The sequence below is a fragment of the Peromyscus maniculatus genome, chromosome 19 (genome assembly GCF_049852395.1).
Source record: "Peromyscus maniculatus bairdii isolate BWxNUB_F1_BW_parent chromosome 19, HU_Pman_BW_mat_3.1, whole genome shotgun sequence".
NCBI lineage: Eukaryota > Metazoa > Chordata > Mammalia > Rodentia > Cricetidae > Peromyscus > Peromyscus maniculatus.
Genome location: NC_134870.1, coordinates 75,072,234 through 75,091,742, shown reverse-complemented (window position 1 = coordinate 75,091,742; position 19,509 = coordinate 75,072,234). Strand labels below are relative to the sequence as shown.

The 19,509-nt window shown below is 43.3% G+C and overlaps 1 long non-coding RNA gene across 1 annotated transcript; it reads left to right on the top strand.

The window, feature by feature from the left end:
- The first annotated feature begins 1,781 nt into the window (after positions 1-1,781).
- LOC121823987 (uncharacterized) lies at positions 1,782-15,232 on the top strand. The gene is made up of 3 exons (XR_013046210.1): positions 1,782-2,255; positions 3,477-7,985; positions 14,556-15,232. It is a non-coding gene; the product is annotated as an uncharacterized LOC121823987 (long non-coding RNA).
- Positions 15,233-19,509: the final 4,277 nt, after the last annotated feature.

The window sequence follows — 19,509 nt, the reverse complement described above, 5'->3', positions numbered from 1 at the left end:
GGCCAGAGGGACAAGAGTGGAGGCTCTCGGTGCACACAGGCCACTGGACTCCATGGTGCTGACATGACTCTCTGCTCTCACTGTCGCTCCCCCTTCCTTCCTTTCCCACTCTCCATTCCTTGTCTCCTCTCGTGTCTTGTCGCTGCCCCTCATACAGGTGTTTCGTGGAAGCAGACATGCCACGCAAGCCACATCCTCTGCTTCTGTCTGTGCGACCCTGGATCGTACATCCAATCTCAGCAGCAGGGCGGATGCGGTGCTTCGAAAGAGGGGGCTGTACACTTGATGGTCTTTATCAGGACATTTCCAACGCAGGTGACGTTGCACTTAGGAGTTCTTGAGTTTACGATGGACTGTGTACTTTGTGATGTCTAGGCATTTGGATGTGGTTTTTAGGTTGTAGTTTTGGAAAACATGGAATCTCTGTTGTCTTGGACTTGCAGTCGGCCCTGGGAAATTGTGAATCAGCAGGACCTGCCTTACTGGTGACTATTCCAACCTGAAGACAGGAAACAGAGCTCGGCCTACAAGTCTCTAAGCTCCAGCAGACGGTTGTGAACAATGATGAGACGCAAGCTTGGGACAGAAAAGAAAGACAACAGCGAGTGTCGTGTATCGACATTTTTATTAGTAAAATATAACGAAAGGGGCAAAATCGACAAGGGTAAAATCTCCCAGGTGGTAACGGCACAATTACAGCCTGGAGATCTCGTCACCCATCAGGAGACCATTAAGGAGCAGTCCTCATGATTGCACACCAAAGAAAACAAACTCACAAAAACACCTTGTCAGGGTACGTTCCTTTCTGCTCCACATACCAAGTACCTACCAATTTTCTCCCCAGGAGAGGTAATAGAAAGCAAGCATTAGAATAACAATAATAATAATTCCTATGGTTATAAATATTTTCAGTCCTTTCTAAATTTGCAAATGCCCCTATTCGTCTAGTGGAACTATAGAAAGTCCTTGGAAGGAAAGCAGACCTGTCCACATTAGGACCTTCCAATCACCACAGCATTTATGCTTCTCCATTGAAGTGTTCCTCTGGAGAGGATAAACAAAGATTTCCTAGATTAGTTTGGCCTTTAGTCTACCCTCTCTAAAGCTAAATTGTCCCCACCAGTGTGTATTTGTGTGAATCTGTGTGTCTACCCCATCACTGTGTATAGTGTGTGTCCAGTATGTGTGTGGAGGATGTTTTGTTATAGCCTGGACTCTATTGGTGTGTGTGTGTGTGTGTGTGTGTCCACTCCATCACTGTGTATAGTGTGCATCTGGGTGTGTGGGGGTGAGCATGGCCTATGTTCTGTTATAGCCTGGACTCCCTGTGTTCAGTAATGCCTGTGTACTGAGAAGCTTTTGTTATCTGGGAAGGAGGAGCAGTACACAGAGGCAGGGTGAGGGAACCTAAGCATCTAGGAAGTACGTCAAAGGGCCTAGATGGAGCCATTGGGCCTGCGGCACCAGGAACAAGGTCAGGGTCAAGTCTGGCTAGAGAGCAGGAGTCGTGCCCCTTGCACTTCACGTGGGGACCAGCAGACCAACAGCCTACCTGCCACCATGAATGTGTTAACAATGGGGTGTACACTGATGGGTACATCCCATCTAAGATCTCAGCGAGTTCCAGCTCTTTAACACAACAATCAGGAAATATCTGCTCTCTTACCCTAAGCACCTCCCCCCAACTCCTCTAACCTCCCCTCTAGGATCGCAGGCCTGGAGTCCGTGGGTCTGCTTCTGAATCGCAGCTCAAGGCTCCTTTGTGAGGTCAAGCCTTCCGGAAGCCTTCCCCTTGACCACCACGGACTGTTACACCCTCCTCCTGCCATTTAGCTCTCAGCCAGCGAGTGCTCCATGATATCAACTCCACTTTAGGCTACAATGAAGTTACAGAGACTGGATTTATCTTCTCACCTGAAATAATGAAAAAGTAAATTAAATTAGAGAGTGGAAAACACCTTTAAGATAGCGCTAAAGAAAACAGACATCGGGTGTAACTGTCTGTCTCTGAGCGGTTTCCTGAGAGACAGGGAAGCCTGGGGACTGATCTCGGGGACAGCTCTGGCTTCCTGTCTATAGAGACTTTCTAGAACATGACACAGAGTAGAAACCAAAAAGAAGCCTGAAATGCCCTGAGTTGAGGAGACAAGATGGTGTCCCGGGGGCAAAAGACAGTCAGAATTGCAAACCAATGCAGGAAGACCTGGAGGCTCAGCAGGCTCTCAGAGTGTCAGTTTGCACAGTGAGGAGACCAGGTGAGTTTGGTGAAGATGCATGCCGTCAGAAACATGAGGATGCATATATACATCGAACCTCATGAGAAAAAACGCTTTTCCTTTCTATGATGCCATTGCTTAAGTGGGGGGGGGAAGAGACTAAAGGGAAGTGTCTGCAAAATGCATGTGAGATAAGAAAGACATTTGTGATGAGACTACACAAGCAAAACCTCTCACTCCTCAATCATACACAGACCGACAGCCCACTAGCGAATGGGCAACAGATTTCTACAGAGACGTCACAAAAAACGATGCACAAATAACAGATAAGTGTATGAAAAGACGATCAGTGTTGCACCAAGGAGATGCAAACTAAAATCACAACACAAAATCATTTACACACTCTTAAGGAATGTAAACTACAAGTCATATGACAGTCATTGACAAAGATCTAAAGAAGTAGAGCTCATATATGATGTGCTGGGACTGCATCCACACTGGAACATGGTTTGGCAGTTTCTTCAAAACTGAAAGAGAGATGTACATTATTATTGATTCCACCCCCAGGTATTTACCCAGGAACTGTGAAATCGCACACTCCGGCAACCAATGGTGTGTGTGAGTTTTCTTAGCAGCACTTTATAGCTGCTTGGGTCAGGAGAATAACAGGGAAACAAGCAGGAAATTTTCTGTGGTAAAAGCTGGAGTCTAGGGTATATATGAAGGCTGAGGAGGCAGTGTGGAGGGGTGGGTCACTCAGTCAACTGACTAGACCCTGGTGATGGCTTTGTGGGATATGGCTGTCTGGGAGGTAGGATGTGACATGGGGAGCAGGCTGTAGGTGGTGGGTAGGCTGTGTGGGTCCTGGTTGGAACCTGGAGGTTAGTGGCCAGATTTGGTGAAGGCACTGGGTATAGAACCTGGGCTAGATGCAGGGGTTTGGGTAGGATGCAAGGAGGAGAGGACCACACAGACTCACTGTGCAGGATCTGTCTGGGCGGGAAAGCTGGATGTGGTGCTAGTGCCTTCTAAAGAGTGTCTCACTGGTTTTCTCAGAACGTGACAGAGGGCATTGTGATTAGACAGTGGGTCATTTCTACTGTTATACCTATGCAGAGTTGGAACAGAGGCTGACTTAAATATCTACACCCAAGCCTTCTTTTTAACATCTGCTTCTTTATGAGATTTGTCTCCACCCTTGAGAGATTACTCAATATGGTTTGCAATATATTAATTTTACACATGTGTTTATCAACACAGAACCTTCATGTCACAGAGGTAGAAACTTCTAATATCTTAGCTGTGGGTGTAATGATCAATGCTTCATTGTTCCATGGAGGCAAAGAAGAGGTAGGTTGATTCCAGAACAGAAGAGAATGCATGAAGAGGTGGTGAGATGGCTCAGCAGATAATGATGAGTGCCACCAAACATGAAGATCTGAGTTCGATCCCCAGGAATCACAAGGTGGCATGGGAAAATTAATTCCTGCAGGTTGTCCTCTGACTGACAAACAGACATTGGGGCACACACATGCCCAGGCATGCACATGTGCACACACAGACACACATGAAAAATAAGTACATACCATGTAACAAAAATTGTAAAGAGAGATACCAGAAGATCTTCCTACAGGAGGTTAGTTGCACATAAAATGTGTGCTTTGTGGCTCTCCATAGCGTTGTAGCCAGCATGGCATGATTTATAAGATTAGTGCTCATGCTCTGTTTGCCAGAATGCCATTGCCAGCTCTGACATGGTTGGACAGAGTTCAGTTCTTAGCACCCAGTCAGTGGCACCCGCAGGGGCCTATCTTCTCTCTCTGCCTCCATTCCCTCAGGACTCTATCAAACCATGTGGTGGACCCAGCTTTCCTGCTTCCTGAGGACCATCTCAGTTCACCTCTCTAGCCCATCCCTATTCCTTCCTGTCAGCTCCAAATACCTAGAAACACATTCTATCTGGGACCCCCAGTGAACATACCTGGCAAAGGACTCAGAAGCGTTTCCTATAGGTAACCCACAGCCACCACACTCTCCTAATATCCAGAGTGGGCAACAGAAACCAAGGGACAGAACAGCCACTCAACAAGGACAGGACCAGAACAAAGAACCACACCCAGAACCTAGGTCAACACCTAGAACCACAGTCCTCCCAAACCCAGACGCCAAAGCACCCAGTTCAAGGACATCTTCATTAACACACAAGATATCGTGTCTCTACAGAACCCTGCAAGCCAACTACAGGGTCCTGAGAAATACGATACAGCTGAACCACAAAATAATGACTTCAAAATAGCTGTTATGAATTTGTTAAAGGACCTTAAAGAGGATATGAATAAATCCCTTAATGAAGTCTATGAAAATGCAAACAGTGGAATGAAATGATGAAAAATGCTCATGACATGAAAGTAGAAATATAATCACTAAAGAAAACCCAAGCTGAGATAAAACTGGAAAGAAAACTTTAGAAAGTCAAACAAAAACCTCAGAGGTAAGCCTCACCAGCAGAGTACAAACATGGACGACAGACTCTCTGTCTTCAAAGGCAAAGTAGAAGAAATGGATACCTCAGTCAAAGGAAATGTTAAATTTTTAAAACTCCAGGCAACAAACACCCAATAAATCCGAGAAACTAAGAAAAGACCAAATCTACAAATAACAGGAATAGAGGAAGAAGAAGAAACCCAGGTCAAAGGCACAGAAAATATTTTCAAGTAAATCATAGAAGAAATTTTCCCTAGCCTAAAGGAGGAGGTGCCTGTCAAGGTGTAAGAACGCACACAAAACACCACACAGACTAGAGCAGAAAAGAAATTCCCTACTACACATAATAGTCAGACACTAAACTCACAGAACACCACCACAAAAGGCTGTTGGGAAGCTGCAAGGGAGAAGAGCGAGTAACATATAAAGGCAGACCCAGGAGAATAACATCTGACTTCTCGATGGAGACTCTGACCAGAAGAGACCATAGGTGCCAGCCAGACTACTAAACCCACACCATAAGGACAAAAGGACAGGAATCAATATACAATGCTCATTGATATCTCACAACATCAGTGGTCTCAATATACCAATAAAAAAGACACAGGCTAACAGATTAGATTTGAAAACATGATCCATCTTACTGCTGCATCCAAAAACAAAGAAAAAGCTACTCCTTAACCTCAAGGATAGATGTCCCCTCACAATAAAATAATAGAAAAAGATATTCCAAAACAGACCCAAAAAGCAAGCTGATGTAGCCATTTTAATATCTGACAAAATAGTTTTCAAACCAAAACCAATCAGAAGATATGGGGAAAGATACTCCATACTAATCAAAGGGAAAATCGACCAAGAGGATATTACAATTTTAAATATCTATTCACCAAACACGAGGGCACCCGAGTTCATGAAACAAACAGTACTACAGCTAAAATCACATACTCACCCACACACAGTAATAGTGGGCTACTTCAATACCTCACTTTCAACAATAGAAAAGTCGCTCAGGCAAAAAATTTAACAGAGAAATGCTGGAGCTAAATGATGTTATAAATCAAAAAGACCTAGCATATGTTTACAGAACATTTCACCCAAGTAAGAAAGAATAAAACTTCTTTTCAGCAGTTCAAGGAACTTTCTACAAAACTGACCACATACTTGAACACAAAGCAAGTCTTCACAGACACAACAAAATAACACCCTGCATCCTCTCTGAATGTGATACATTAAAGCTGTGTATTGCCAGGCAGTGGTGCACGCCTTTAATCCCAGCACTTGGGAGGCAGAGCCAGGCAGATCTCTGTGAGTTCAAGGCCAGCCTGGTCTACAGAGCGAGATCCAGGACAGACACCAAAAACTACACAGAGAAACTCTGTCTCAAAACAAACAAACAAACAAAAAAGCTGTGTATCAACAACCACAGAAACAGCAGCAAGTTTAAAACGCATGGAAACTGAACAATACACTACTGAATGAAAAAAACGGGTCAACCGAAATTAAGACTTTTTAATTGAAAGGAAATGAAAACACAACACACCTAAACCTATTAGACACAATGGAGGTGATTCAAAGAAGCAAATTCAGAGCACAAAGTACCTACATAAAAAATCAGAGAGATCCCATATCATCAACTTAATAGCACACCTGGAAGCTCTAGAACAAAAAAGAAAAAAATAACATCAAAAGGAATAGACAGCAAGAAATAATCAAACTCCAGGCAGAAACCAATAAAACAGAAACAAGAAAAAGAAACATACAAAAAATTACTAAAATAAAGAGTTGGTTCTTTGAGAAACACCAGTCAGATTGATGAACTCCTAGACAAATGAAACTAAAAGAATGGAGATGAAGGGTCTAAATTAGTAAAATTAGAAACAAAAAGTGGAACTGTCTTAGTTAGGGTTTCTATTGCTGTGAAGAGACACCATGACCATGGCAACTCGGATAAGATTTAATTGAGGTGGCTCACTTACAGTTTCAGAGGTTCAGTCCATTGTCATCATGGTGGGGAGCATGGCAGCATGCAGGCAGGCATGGTGCCGGAGAAATAGTGTATTACATCTTGCAGGCAACAGGAAGTCAAATGAGACCCTGGGCGGTATCCTGAGCATTGGACATCTCAAAGCCCGCCCCCACAGTGACACACTTCCTCCAATGAGGCCATGTCCACTTCAACAAAGCCACACCTCCTAATAGTGCCACTCCCTATGAGGTTATGGGGGCCAATTACATTCAAACTGCCACAGGAAAACATCAACAGGCACCTAAGAAAACCAGAGAATCATAAGGACATACTTTAAAAACCTGTTCTCCATCAAATTGGAAAATCCGTTGCTGAGGATGCCATACACTTAGGACACAAGACTCAGAGGACATGAGTTGGTTCTGATCTGAAAGCCTCACCCTCAAGGACTAGTTTTTATGGTACCAGAAGGTGCCATGCCAGTGATCAATAGAGGAAACCCACCAATAGTTCTATGATCTACAAATATGGTGCCTATCAACTACCACAAAGACCAACATAGCATGATAATCGGAAGGGTATGAAAGTGACAGACATACCTTGGTGGTAACCCGTCTTTCACTTAAAGATTGCTCAATGAGAGGGAAATCATGCCTGGTACTAGAAACCTACCCAACTACATAGTGTTGGTGAAATCACGAATCTTAGAGGAGAACTTACAGCCACTGCTGGAGATAAAATTTTCTTTGAGCTGCCAATCAGCTTCCCAAATAAAGACATGGAGACTTATTATTAATTATGAATGCTCCACCTTAGCTTAGGCTTGTCCCACTAGCTCTTTTAACTTAATTTAACCTGTTTCTATCCATCTATATTTTGCCTTGAGGTTTCTTACTTTTCTTTCGTTCTGTATGTCCTGCTTTCTGCTTCCTCTGTGTCTATCTGGCCCCTGGAGTCTCCCTGTCATCTGCTTTTTTCTTCTTTCTTCCTCCCTCAAGCCTCAATTCCTCCTCCTATTTACTCTCCCTGCCTGGAAGTTCTGATATACCTCCCCCTTGTTATTGGCCATTCAGCTTTTTATTAGGCTAATCAGATGCCCTAGGCAGGAGAGGTAAAACAGCAACACATCTTTACACAATTTAACAAATATTCCTCAATACACCACGTTACTAAACCAGCATGATCCCTAACTACATTCTAAATATTTATTCTTATACCCACAAATAAATACGGATGCCACTCCTCATCAAAGAAATATCTCTTTGCGACAGATGGAGACCATTACAGAAAGTTACAACTGATCCAAACACAGAGAACAGGTGATCACCCAATACCCAGTCCCTACTGATAACATCTACAACACAATTATTCCATCTAAGACTCAGGGAGCATCAGGAAAAAGAAGGTAGAAAGATTGCAAGAGCCTGAGGAACAGGAAGTCGGGTATGGGGTTGTGTCTCCAAGATGTGTTAGAGAAGCTACATCCACAAAGTCTAATCAACATGGACTGAATGAGCACAACATCAACAGACATGCTGATATTGAAGGGCAGGCTACCACAAAGGCCTCAACCCTAGACAAAGAACTACAGGCAATTAAGGAAAGAGAATAACAGGATAACATAGTCTTCTCAAGGAAGAGCCACCCTATGGTTATCCAATAGCAAGTGATGGGCCCTGAAATAATATACATAAAAAGATCCACCCCCATATTACCAACAGTGGTTTGATGGGAAACAGGCAAAGACACATATAATATATGCACATGTATTTACACATATGCATATGCTCATATAACTAGAGAGACATATTCATGCATATGAATACACATAAGCATGTATATTTATAAATATGTATATACACATATGTACATATAGAGACATATTTAAACATGCATATACACATATTTGTACACTTGTATATACATGCATGTGTGTAAATACATATAATTCATTTTCATTTTTGCAGCAAATATGTTCTGTGGATGCTGAGTCAGTTCCAAACCCACTAAGCTGAGGGGAAATTACAAATGTGAACTTCCTTTCTAAGTCTTTCTCTAACATGCTTAATTCCCCCTCTTGTCCCCTCATGTCTAACATTGCCATCTGTAGGCTTTCCTTCATTTTATTTTGTAATTTTATGTTTTGAGACAGGGTCTCACAAAATAGCCCTGGCTGGCCTATCTATAACTCCCAATGTAGATCAAGCTGGCCTTGAATTCAGAGATCCGCTTTCCTCTGCCTCCTGAGTGCTGGGATTAAAGGTGCATATCCCCACAGCCCACTCCCTTTATATTTTTTTTAAATCACTGAATAACATTTTGTTATAATTTCCATCTATATGAAATATAATTTTCTGGTTAGTCATAATTTCTGATTAAGGACATTTAAATTTCATTGTTTTTATAAGTTTTTATTACAAAGAATTTGTATCAATACTACAGAAACATTTTGTTCATCATAGAGGGAAATGGGTTTCCTCAGCAGTTGTCTGCAGGAGAATTTCTGTGTGTGGGAAGCACGAAGCCGCCACGTTCACCCAGCACCCACTGCAGCCTCCCTAACACGCAGTGCTTGCGACTGACTGCCTATCTCTGGGGTCCTGTGTGAGACATTTGTTCTGAGTGGAATCTGCAGAGAGGAATTCTCTGATGCTGTTCTTGTCCTGAGACAGAGTGCGGAATCCTTTCCCCAGTGGTGAGCTGTGAGCTCCTCCAGCAGATGTCCAATGCCAGGCCAAGCAGAGCCTTGCCTTTCCCAGCCAACCCCTCTGCACACATCTTCTACATCTCCTCTTGATGTCCTGCCCAATGTGGTGGCTTGTGGAGGCCTTTGAAAGGCCAACCATGTATATTGGAAACTCTAGACTATATTCAACCCTTGTTCACCTCAAACAGAGTTTGGGGACCCATTTCAGCTCCCAGACCTACGATGGGCAGCTCACAACCACATGTGACACTAGTCCCCCGATATCTAACATCCTTTGACCTCTGAGGATATCCACATTCACATGTACATAGAACACATACTAACACACACATACACACCAATAAAAAAAATATAACAAACCTATACAAACATGTCTACAGCATTTGTTCCATGTCTCAGATGGTCATATACTGCCATCTTAGAGGCTGTCTTAAGGGACCCGAGGATCGGGTCAGTTTCTGGAATCATTCCTCTCATCACTTTATCTTTATAAGGCATTTCAGTGTTGCTTGCAGCGTGTTCTGCAGCCTTGCCAGGAAACTGGCTCTGCTCTAAGAGGAAGTCCCTCCTCCTCTTGCTGCTGGTCCTTCTTTCCTTCTCCTCTCCTTGCCTTCTGTGTTCCTGCTCTTTGGTGTAATCCTTTAAGGGGTCTCTCAGAGTCTAACTGGCTCACTGTGGGCTCAATGAGTGCCCCCTATTTACTCTGCACCAAGATACCTACCATGTGATCATCAGAATAATGCCCCAAGGAACTCCATAGGGACCCTTGACACCTGTGTGTGTGTATCAAAAGGATACAGATGTGATGAAGAAGCCATGATGGGAAGATCACACTAAACCGTGTGCATGGGATTATTGTCATCACAAAGGACAGAGAGAGAAAGAGGATAAAGGAGAAAGAAAACAGAGAATTGGAGGAGCCACTCGGCTTGCTTTGAAGATGGAAGGCAGAGTCGTGGTCCAAGCGTGTCTATGGATTTAGAAACTCAAGCGGCAGGACAATGAACTCCTTCCTAGAGTCTACAGAAGAATCCAAGTCTTCACAGCATGGATCTATGTCAATGGCTGTACGCTAATTGGTTTTTGTTTACATGATACAAACTAAAATACATCTGGGAAGGGAGAACCTCAATTGAGTATTTCCATAAAACTGGCCTATAGGCAAGCTACCGAGCATTTTCTTGATTAAAAATTGATTTGGAGGACTTGGCTCACTGTGGGCCGTGCCATCCCTGGGAAGGTGGTCCTGGGATGTTTAAGAAAGCTGAGCAAACCACAGGAAGCAAGCCAAGAGAGCTTCTCCATGGTTCCTGCCCCTAAGTTCCTGCCCTGAGTTCCTGGCCTGACCTGAGAGTTTTAAGATGAAATAAACTCTTTCCTCCCCAAGTTGCCTTTGGTTATGGTGTTTTAACACAGTAATAGAAACCTAACTAAGACAGGCTATATACTGTTTAACCCGGTGAGTTCACCATCAATGTGTTATAGTTGCAGTAGGAGCCTGGCACAGATAGGCCTTGCCTAGTCATTGTGGAGACCAACATAGTGATGGCAGACAGTTGAGTCAACCATGGATGGAGGCTCTTCCCTTCCCTAAGCCTTTCTCTCCTCTAGAGAGTCTCGGAGATTTCTCTTGGCCCTCCTGTGTACTTGGCTGAAACCTTGGGCAGAAACCATTTCTGAGTTGATATCCCTTTCCTTTTGCTACAACCATGTCCAAGAGTGCTATCCTACAGATTTTAATAAAACTATCAAAGGTTGCAGTCAGATAAGAAAACAGTTACATGGGCAATATGTTCTCATTCAAAAATTAATACCATGCTTCCTCACCAATCCATTATCCTTATTCAGTCTAAAGGATGCTCATACCCATTTCTCTTCCAGCATCATTGTCTTGATGTGCATGGTTCTCTGACATGTGACCATCAGACCTGGAGACTGGAGAGGACCTAATTAGATACATTTGCTGTATGCTTTACAAAATCCCATAAATACTATTATCAGCTTTGCTGTAAAGCCTGCAGAAACCCAAACCAAGAGAGACAGGGAGGTAGAATCTGAACCACCAGGAATCTAGAAGTCATCCTTTTAGACACACTGCTTGGATGGACTACTTCCTGTCTGACTTTGGTTCTGTGTAAACTGATACTGGGAAGAGAGTTCAAAACTGAGGATGAACTGGGCATGGAGACAAGTTTCTCTCCAGAGAAATACAAAATGGAAGACACACAAGGCAAGATGCAACCCAAAAGAAGTTGTGGCTAGCCAGGGTGGGAGGAAACTTTAAAAGAAATTGCAATAGTCACAGAAAGAAATGAAGAGACTTCAAAGTGAAATCTGCCTATCCGAAATATAGACAAAGTGGCCTAAAATTAAGCTACTTAGCACAAGAGGGTCTTTTCCCTTATGTTTTAAAACAGTTGTTTATTTACTTGTGTACCCATGTGTGCATGTGAATGTTTGCATGTTTGCGTGTGTGTGTGTGTGTGTGTGTGTGTGTGTGTGTGTGTGTGTGTGTGTGTGCCTTTGGCTGTGAATCATTCCTCACCTACAGGTCACAGGACAGTTTGCAGCAGTCAGTTTTCTCATTCCATCGTGTTGGTCCTGGGAATCAAACTCAGGTCATGAGCTTGGTGTCAAGTGGCTTTGCTCATGACTGATGTGTGTGAAGACAGTGATGCTAACTGGGTGGGGATTGCTGTCCCTCTTGGTTCTGTCTTCTCTGTCAGTTCCTTTGCTTTCCTCTTGGGAACTTGTTTTCTCACACATTAGGAACACTTCATGTCTCCTTTGTGGGAAGTGGCATTTCTGTAACAGAATTATCTTTGCTGGGTGTGAGAGACCTTGAAACTATTTTCCTGTGAGGGGGTCATGTGATTCGAGTCATACTTGGCACAATGCTAAGAGCGCCTGCCCTTTGAAACACGTATCAGAGTCCATCTCTGTAGCTATGCAGCTCAGGGGGGGTGAGCTGCACCCCAACACCCCATTCACTCCGCAGTGAGGACAACACAGGAGGCCTGCTGCTCCTTCTGTGCTGCCCCATGTCCTGGCTTTGTGTGGTCTCTGTCCTTTGACTTCCTGTGTTTGACTGTGACGTTCCTCAGCGAGACCTCCGCCTTTCATCTGTCCTAACCCTACTACCCATCAGCCCTTGCTTCTCCTAGTTCCCTTCCATTCTACCCTGGGAACCTCCCTCACAGACTGACTGTGGACTAATGAGGATAGTTCAGAGGGTCACCTTCAGACCACACATTTGCATCTCAGCAGGTATATTCAAACCTCACCTCAAGGCCAGCCTTGCCCTCCAGGTGACCAAACAGCAGATCTATTGTTGTCTATCACAAAAGAAGAACAAGGTGCTACCCAGCCTGGCATCCCATAGCTAACCCAGGGCCTGAAGGAGAGACATTTCCCTGTCTTGAAATGGTACTGTGAGAAGGGCAAAAGTATCCTGACCTTCAGGCTAGAAGTAGCATCCCTAGCATGCATGTCACAGGGTCATTTTGCATCATCCACACATCTCTGTGGATCCTCTCAGGCTGATTTCTGCGTTTCCCCAAACTGATTCATGGTTGGTGTTGACTTCACTCAAGCTTGTGAACCAGAAAACAATCAATAAATGTTAACAAAACACTAAGCAAATAGTGACCTCATCTTAAAATATGTGTTATATCAACTAACAATTGTATAGAAATTACATACTCAATGCATATAATTTTAATAATTATCATATTTTAATTTCACATAATTTAAACAATTGTTTTACTATAACTTGTTAACATAATCGAGTATAAATATACATAATAAGCACATGGGTATGTTTTATTAAGATAATAACTACTCCTACAAGCAAAGACATGGGTATATGTGTTGATAAATTCAACCAATTGATGTGTGTCTCATTTAAAATTTAAATTAAGCAAATGATGTGACTATATTCAACATTGTCCCAGCACTGAAGTGGTTTACTCACTACAGTCTACTGTGTGATCCTACCAGCAAAATGCCAAATGAGTTGCTTAAATGACTTGACTTTTAAAAATCAAATGAAGCACTTTCCATGTTTAGAGTCAAGCCATTTTCCTGTAGAATAGAATCCTGAAGTTTAGAAACAGCTACTTTCTGTTGGCCTTGGGTCTAGGCACTGCTGACCTGTGTACGTGGATGCCAGTGACAGGTCCCATAATCCTGCACAATCTCTTCTCTGGTTCTGCTTCAGTTGACCAGTTGACCCGTTTCTTCCACAAATACATGGCACAAATCACTGTGAGAGGCTGTGAAGCCTAGTTAATATTTAAAACATTTTGATGCTCAGATAAAAGGGGATTCAAGTTGTCACCAATTAGTAGGAAAAGACTAATTATTATACAGACCTATGATCCTTCATAAGTAGCTACATTAAAGGAATCTAAAAGCTATCACTTTTTATGAAAGAGCAGATGGCCCGAGTTAGACCCCTAAACTATAATGAACGTGTGAGGATGTCCAAGGAATGCCTGTGTGTATCACTAAACAGGATCCTTTCTAAAGGGCTGCTAGAGGAGGGAGATAGAGAATGGAGCAGAAACCCAATGTCAATGTCATCATGGTCATGCTAATCAGTTCCATCTACAAGAATTGATCTAGAAAGCAAGCCATCTTCTTTCCCAGGCATCAAACTACTTGAAAACATGTATGCATTTTAATTATCCTATTTAAGCAAGATTCAGTGGCCCAGGCAAAAAATGCTCACTGTGTTCCCACCATGAGGTAGGATCTGGGGTTTTCTAATAAACTGTGCATGGTCCTTAGGACTTTGAAAGCTTGGAAGAACATGGGAGATGAGTTTGTAAAAGATGACAGAAGCCCTTATCCAACAATGCAGTTTTCTACTTATCATGACATAACCCACCCTTGAAGCACTCCTTGGGTACCTGGAGAGCATTAGTTTAGCTCAAACTTCACTTAATCTACTTGCTTACTCTTCAGTTCAGTTTTCTCTGCACTGTTTCTCCACAGACCACAAGGCTAGGGTTGAAGGCCACTGATATTCTGTTATGTGGCATCTCTGAAGACCCAAGATCAAGACACACTGGGAAGGACATTGGTCTGACACTGTCTACTTTACCACCCACGAATAGTCCCACTTCCTTCTCGTTACTTTACGTTGTGGATCTCATGGCTTCCACTATGGGTTTTGCAGGTAACCAAAGTAGCTGACATAAAAGAAGAAATTCTAGACTAAGAAAGTTCTTGCAGAAGACCACGATTAACTATGAAGAACTTCACATCGTAACTCTCCAAGAAGGTGCTCCAAGAAAGACTGCAGAGGATTCATTTGTCCTTTCCTCAAACATGGCATCTCCCAGGGCCACTGAACCTAGAGGCGTCTCGGTGTGACCAGTGAGGATCTGGAGACTTCTTCGCCAGTCAAGGCTGCTCCATTTGGAGTTCTTCATCATAATATGGAGTGATGATGTTTCCTCTTCATGAGTCCAGATGTGTCAAAGAAACCATGGGTTCAAACATACGCGCACATCTGCAGAAATATGAGTATACACCCATGTGGACTGGCTTACCTAGCCTCCATAATTATTAAGTAAGGAAATTTTTTTTCCAATGAAGGCACCATGAAACTCTTTTTTCCCCACCAAGTGCATTCAGGACAGAGTCAGACTTCATTTCTACTGGAACAGAAAATTATGCCCAGGGAATCTTCCATTCCTGTCTTCAAAAGCATGCATGCTTTCAGCCTTTTCCACTCACAATTCTTGTTCATCCAAGAAAATTTCCCATGACTCTATGTACAAAGGTCTAAAAAATAGGTATGCAAGTAAAAATTACTCAAAATAAATTATAAAGAAATTCACTGTAAAATAATTGTCCTAGCCAGGGTTACTGTTGTTGTGATAAAACACCATGACCAAAAGCAAGTTAGAAAAGAAAGCATTTATTTGGCTTACACTCCCATATCACTGTTCATCATTGGGGGAAGTCAGGACAGGAACTCAAACAGGACAGGAATCTGAAGGCAGGAGCTGATGCAGAGGCCATGGAGGGTGTTGCTTACAGGCTTGCTCATCATGTCTTGTTCAGCCTGCTTTCTTATAGAACCCAGGACCACAACCCCAAGGATGGCACCATATACCATGGGCTGGGCCCTCCTCCATTGATCACTAATTAAGAAAATGCCTTACAGCTGGGTCTTGGGGAAACATTTTCTGAACTGAGGTTCTCTCCTTTCATATAATTCTAGTTTGTGGTCAAGTTGCCATTAAACTAGCCAATACAAGTATACATATAATTTTATAACTTACTAAGGTAAAATCAAATTTGCATATTATTCTGGTTAGTTTTTTTGTTAGCTTGATACAACCTAGGGTCATCTGGGAAAAGGGAACCTCAACTGAGAAAAGATCTGGATCATGGTGTAGGCAAGTCTACAGGGATTTTTTCTCGATTCATGACTGATGTGGGAGGGCCTGGCCTCAGTGGGCAGTGCCTCCTCTGAACAGATGGTCAATGGTTGTGTAAAGAAAAAATTTAAGCAAGCCATGGGGAACAAGCCAGCAAACAGTTCCTCCATGGGCTCTGCTTCAGTTCCTGCCTCTAGGTTCTTGCCCTGACTTTCCTTTATGGTGGAAGATAAGCTGCCAAGTGAAGTAGACCCTTTCCTTCCCAGGATGCTTCTGGTCGTGGTCTTTAACACAGCAACAGAAAGCAAACTAGAGCACATACTGCTGAGATGGATGTGCTTGTCAACTTTCTTACAAAGAATTAATTTGGCTAGAGAGATGACTCAGTGGTTAAGAGTGCTCACTGCAAGAGTCCTCTCTCCAGCTCCTTGATCAATATTTTCATCTTATAACTCTCAACGCTGAGAGTGACACTTCACAAAATGGCAGAAGTGTATTTAGGATCACTTCATAAACTGTTCGGAATTCTGGCCTAATCCCAAGGCGAACTCCACTTAACTTTTAAAAAATGGAACTCAAACCAGCAATTAAAATAGCAGTCCTTAAAATCAAACTTTCAAATATGGTCCAACTTGATGCTCATATGCTGAGAACTGATAAAAAATGAAAAATTATTGTTTTTATTTAGGGTAATTAAAGCATTATGTTTCTAGAAGAGCAGACTGTGAGTACAGTACATATACGATTCATGACACATCAGAGTCTTGATTCTGAGCCTAGGCATTTCAGGCAGGCTTTGCTGATATTGCATGTTGTGGAGGTATGTACAGCACAAAGTGCATACATACATTTTGTATTTAGACCCAAGGCAGCAGTGAAGTTGTGAGATGTACGTAACACACACACACACACACACACACACACACACACACACACACACACACACACACAAATGCCTCAGGCTTATTAGGCATTTGAATTTGAACTAATTTTTGGTCAGCACAAAGTCAGAAATCTTTCAATGTTTTCAAATGTGTAGCTACCCCCATATTGAGCTGCAAACCCCTTTGGGGATCACAGTCCACAGTCTATGGAGCTATGCTCTAGATGAAGCCTCCAGGAATGGGGGTAGGCTGAGGAGTGGGGGGGGCAGCTAAGCCTTCCAAATGAAAGGAGCCTGCGTCATAACCGAGCACAGTGCTGTAGCCTTTCGGCGGTGGGGAAGGGGTGCTGCGTTCAACTTTCAAACTTTCTCCTTTCAAAACTAAGTGTGAGAATTACTCAGGCTTCGGCTTTTTGCCAACTCGGTTGGCAAACACGGTGCTAGATATGTTATAACTTCACAAAGTCAGTGCGAAAGATGTTTACCAACAGACGCAGTTCAAAGGAATAACGACCTGGGCAAAAATGGTTCTTTTTGTTGGCTTTGGGGTAACAACTGGGGCCTCTAGGAACGAACAGTGCTGAAGCAACGGAACCGTTTGATTTGATGATAAATGGTGGGTCTGCGCTCAGCAGTGAAAGCTAGTATGGCAGCGGCTCCATCAACAGTTGCTAACACATTATCACCAAGTCAGAGCTGAGACTGAGGCGGAAGATTTCTGTGAGCAGACGCAACTGCGTTTGTGCCCGTCCTCAGTAGGAAGGCCCTCAAGAGGGGCCGGATTACCTCGTGGGCCTGGGCAGACATGCCTCTTTCTGTCTCTCTGCCTCCCTCCTTCTCCCGCTCCCTCCTCCCCGCCTCTTCTCCTTCCCTCCTCCCCGCCCCTCTCTTGTCCAACCCTTTGGCACAGAATGTTATAAACATTGAATAAGATCTAGGAATTAGTTCATGAACACAAGTCTCACACAATCAGAGGGAAAATAACCTTCTCCCTTTTTAGATAATTTTATCCACTTATTGCTTCTTCCTCCTGACCATCTGTGACAGAGACACAGATGGGGATTCTCAGTTCTGAGAGAAGAAAGAGAACCGACTCCTCAAAATTCTGAAGGAGAAGGAGGAGAGGAAAAATGAAAAGTTGGGTGGGAGATGGAAGTGTCGGGGTGTTCCGAAGCTCCTCCCTTCTAAGAAACTTCAGACCAATGCAGCTCTGTGAGTGACCTGCAAGGAGACATTTTTAGCAGTTAAAAGTATTTTAGGTGATTTAAAAATAGAGCCAAGGAATAAATCTTACAGAAAGAAGAGAATGTGGATTCTGAATGCCCTGTGGTTCTTGAAATATGAATAAAATGACTTCCTGAAGGAGCTCAAAAATACTGTTAATCATTCGCTTTCGGTCACAATGTTTAGTGGGGTCCCAGGTGCCTGTCTGGCTCATAGTATCCATTGGCTTGAGTGAGCTAAACTGAGCGTAAGTCCTCACACGCTTCCAGCCTGTCAGAATGGCCCATAAGCTTTTCAGATAAATTCTTTGCTTGACAACTCCCTTGTAATTAGCCCACAGGGCTGCCCACGGTGTGTACCTCTGTTAGCCCGGGGATCCGCTCCTTCAGTGCTTTTTTAGATTGGTTGTTTTCTTTAAGATTTTCAACTACATAACTCTGATGGTCTAGGTACTCACACATTGCTCAAAGGAGGAACTTGGGGATAATTAAAGACTTGGATCTGTTGAAAGTCTAGGAAAGGTGCTGCAGAGAATGAGTTAAGACCTTTTCTCTCTTCTTTAGGAGAGGGATTTAGTGGGAAAAAATTGCGGTCCCACTTGCTGTAATGTGGAATGTTAATGCCCTGTTTTCAATGAGGCAATTGGTTCAAGAATTCACTTATCCATTAGGTGTGTTGTGTACCTGCCGTGGGACAGGTGATGTACCGTTGTGCTGCGAGCCAAGAGAGACGGAAGGGTTACGATGAACCTTCCAGTATTTTACATCCAGCAGCACAATCAAACATGTGCCCATATAACTCTATTATAAAGCAGAAGCTAACACCCTGATAAAGAGAGAAATGAAGATTTTAAGATGAAAAGGCTTGGGATTAGAGGGATAACTTAGTGATCAAGAGTACTTGCTGCCCTTGCGAAGGAAGCAGGTTTGTTTCCAGCCCCCACATGACATCTCACAACCATCTGTAACTCTGATGCCCGCTTCTGACCTCCAGGGGCATCAGGCCTGTACATGGTACACATGTATGTACACATGCAGGCAAACACTCATAACAAACTACAAATATGTTTTTAAAAAGAAAAGTGGAGATATAATTAGGGGACAGTGGAAAGTCTTCACGTGGAAACTGAAATTTCCACTCAGAGACTAAGTTCTAGAGAATTGCCATGGCTTCTGTGGGTAAGAATTCACTGAGAAGTCATTACAAGGCCGTGGACTTCATGCTTGGGCATGGCAAGGAGGTGGGGAGATTCTGGCATGTTGGGAAATGTTGACAAAACCTCACAAGGTCTTCTCTATATTTTTTAATATTTAAAAAAATTTTTTTTTAAATAGACATGGACCTTGCCTCTGGGAGCTTGCTGACATGGCACAGCAGAGCGGTAACCTGTTGGATGTGGTGTGAGAGGCATGGCGTTTGAAAACAGCCCAGAGAAGAGACGTGGCGAGGGCAAGAGAGGGGACTTCCAAAGGTACACGAGCGGGGCTGCAAGGGGAGGTAGGACGTACACAAGGTGGTCGCTTCACACAAAGGTGGGGGTCGCTGCTTTGTGCAGTTTTCTTCCCCGGTGACCTCAGTAAGCAGCGGCTAATGTGAGAATGCATCCCCGGAAGTGCAACCACGGCCCCGGGCAG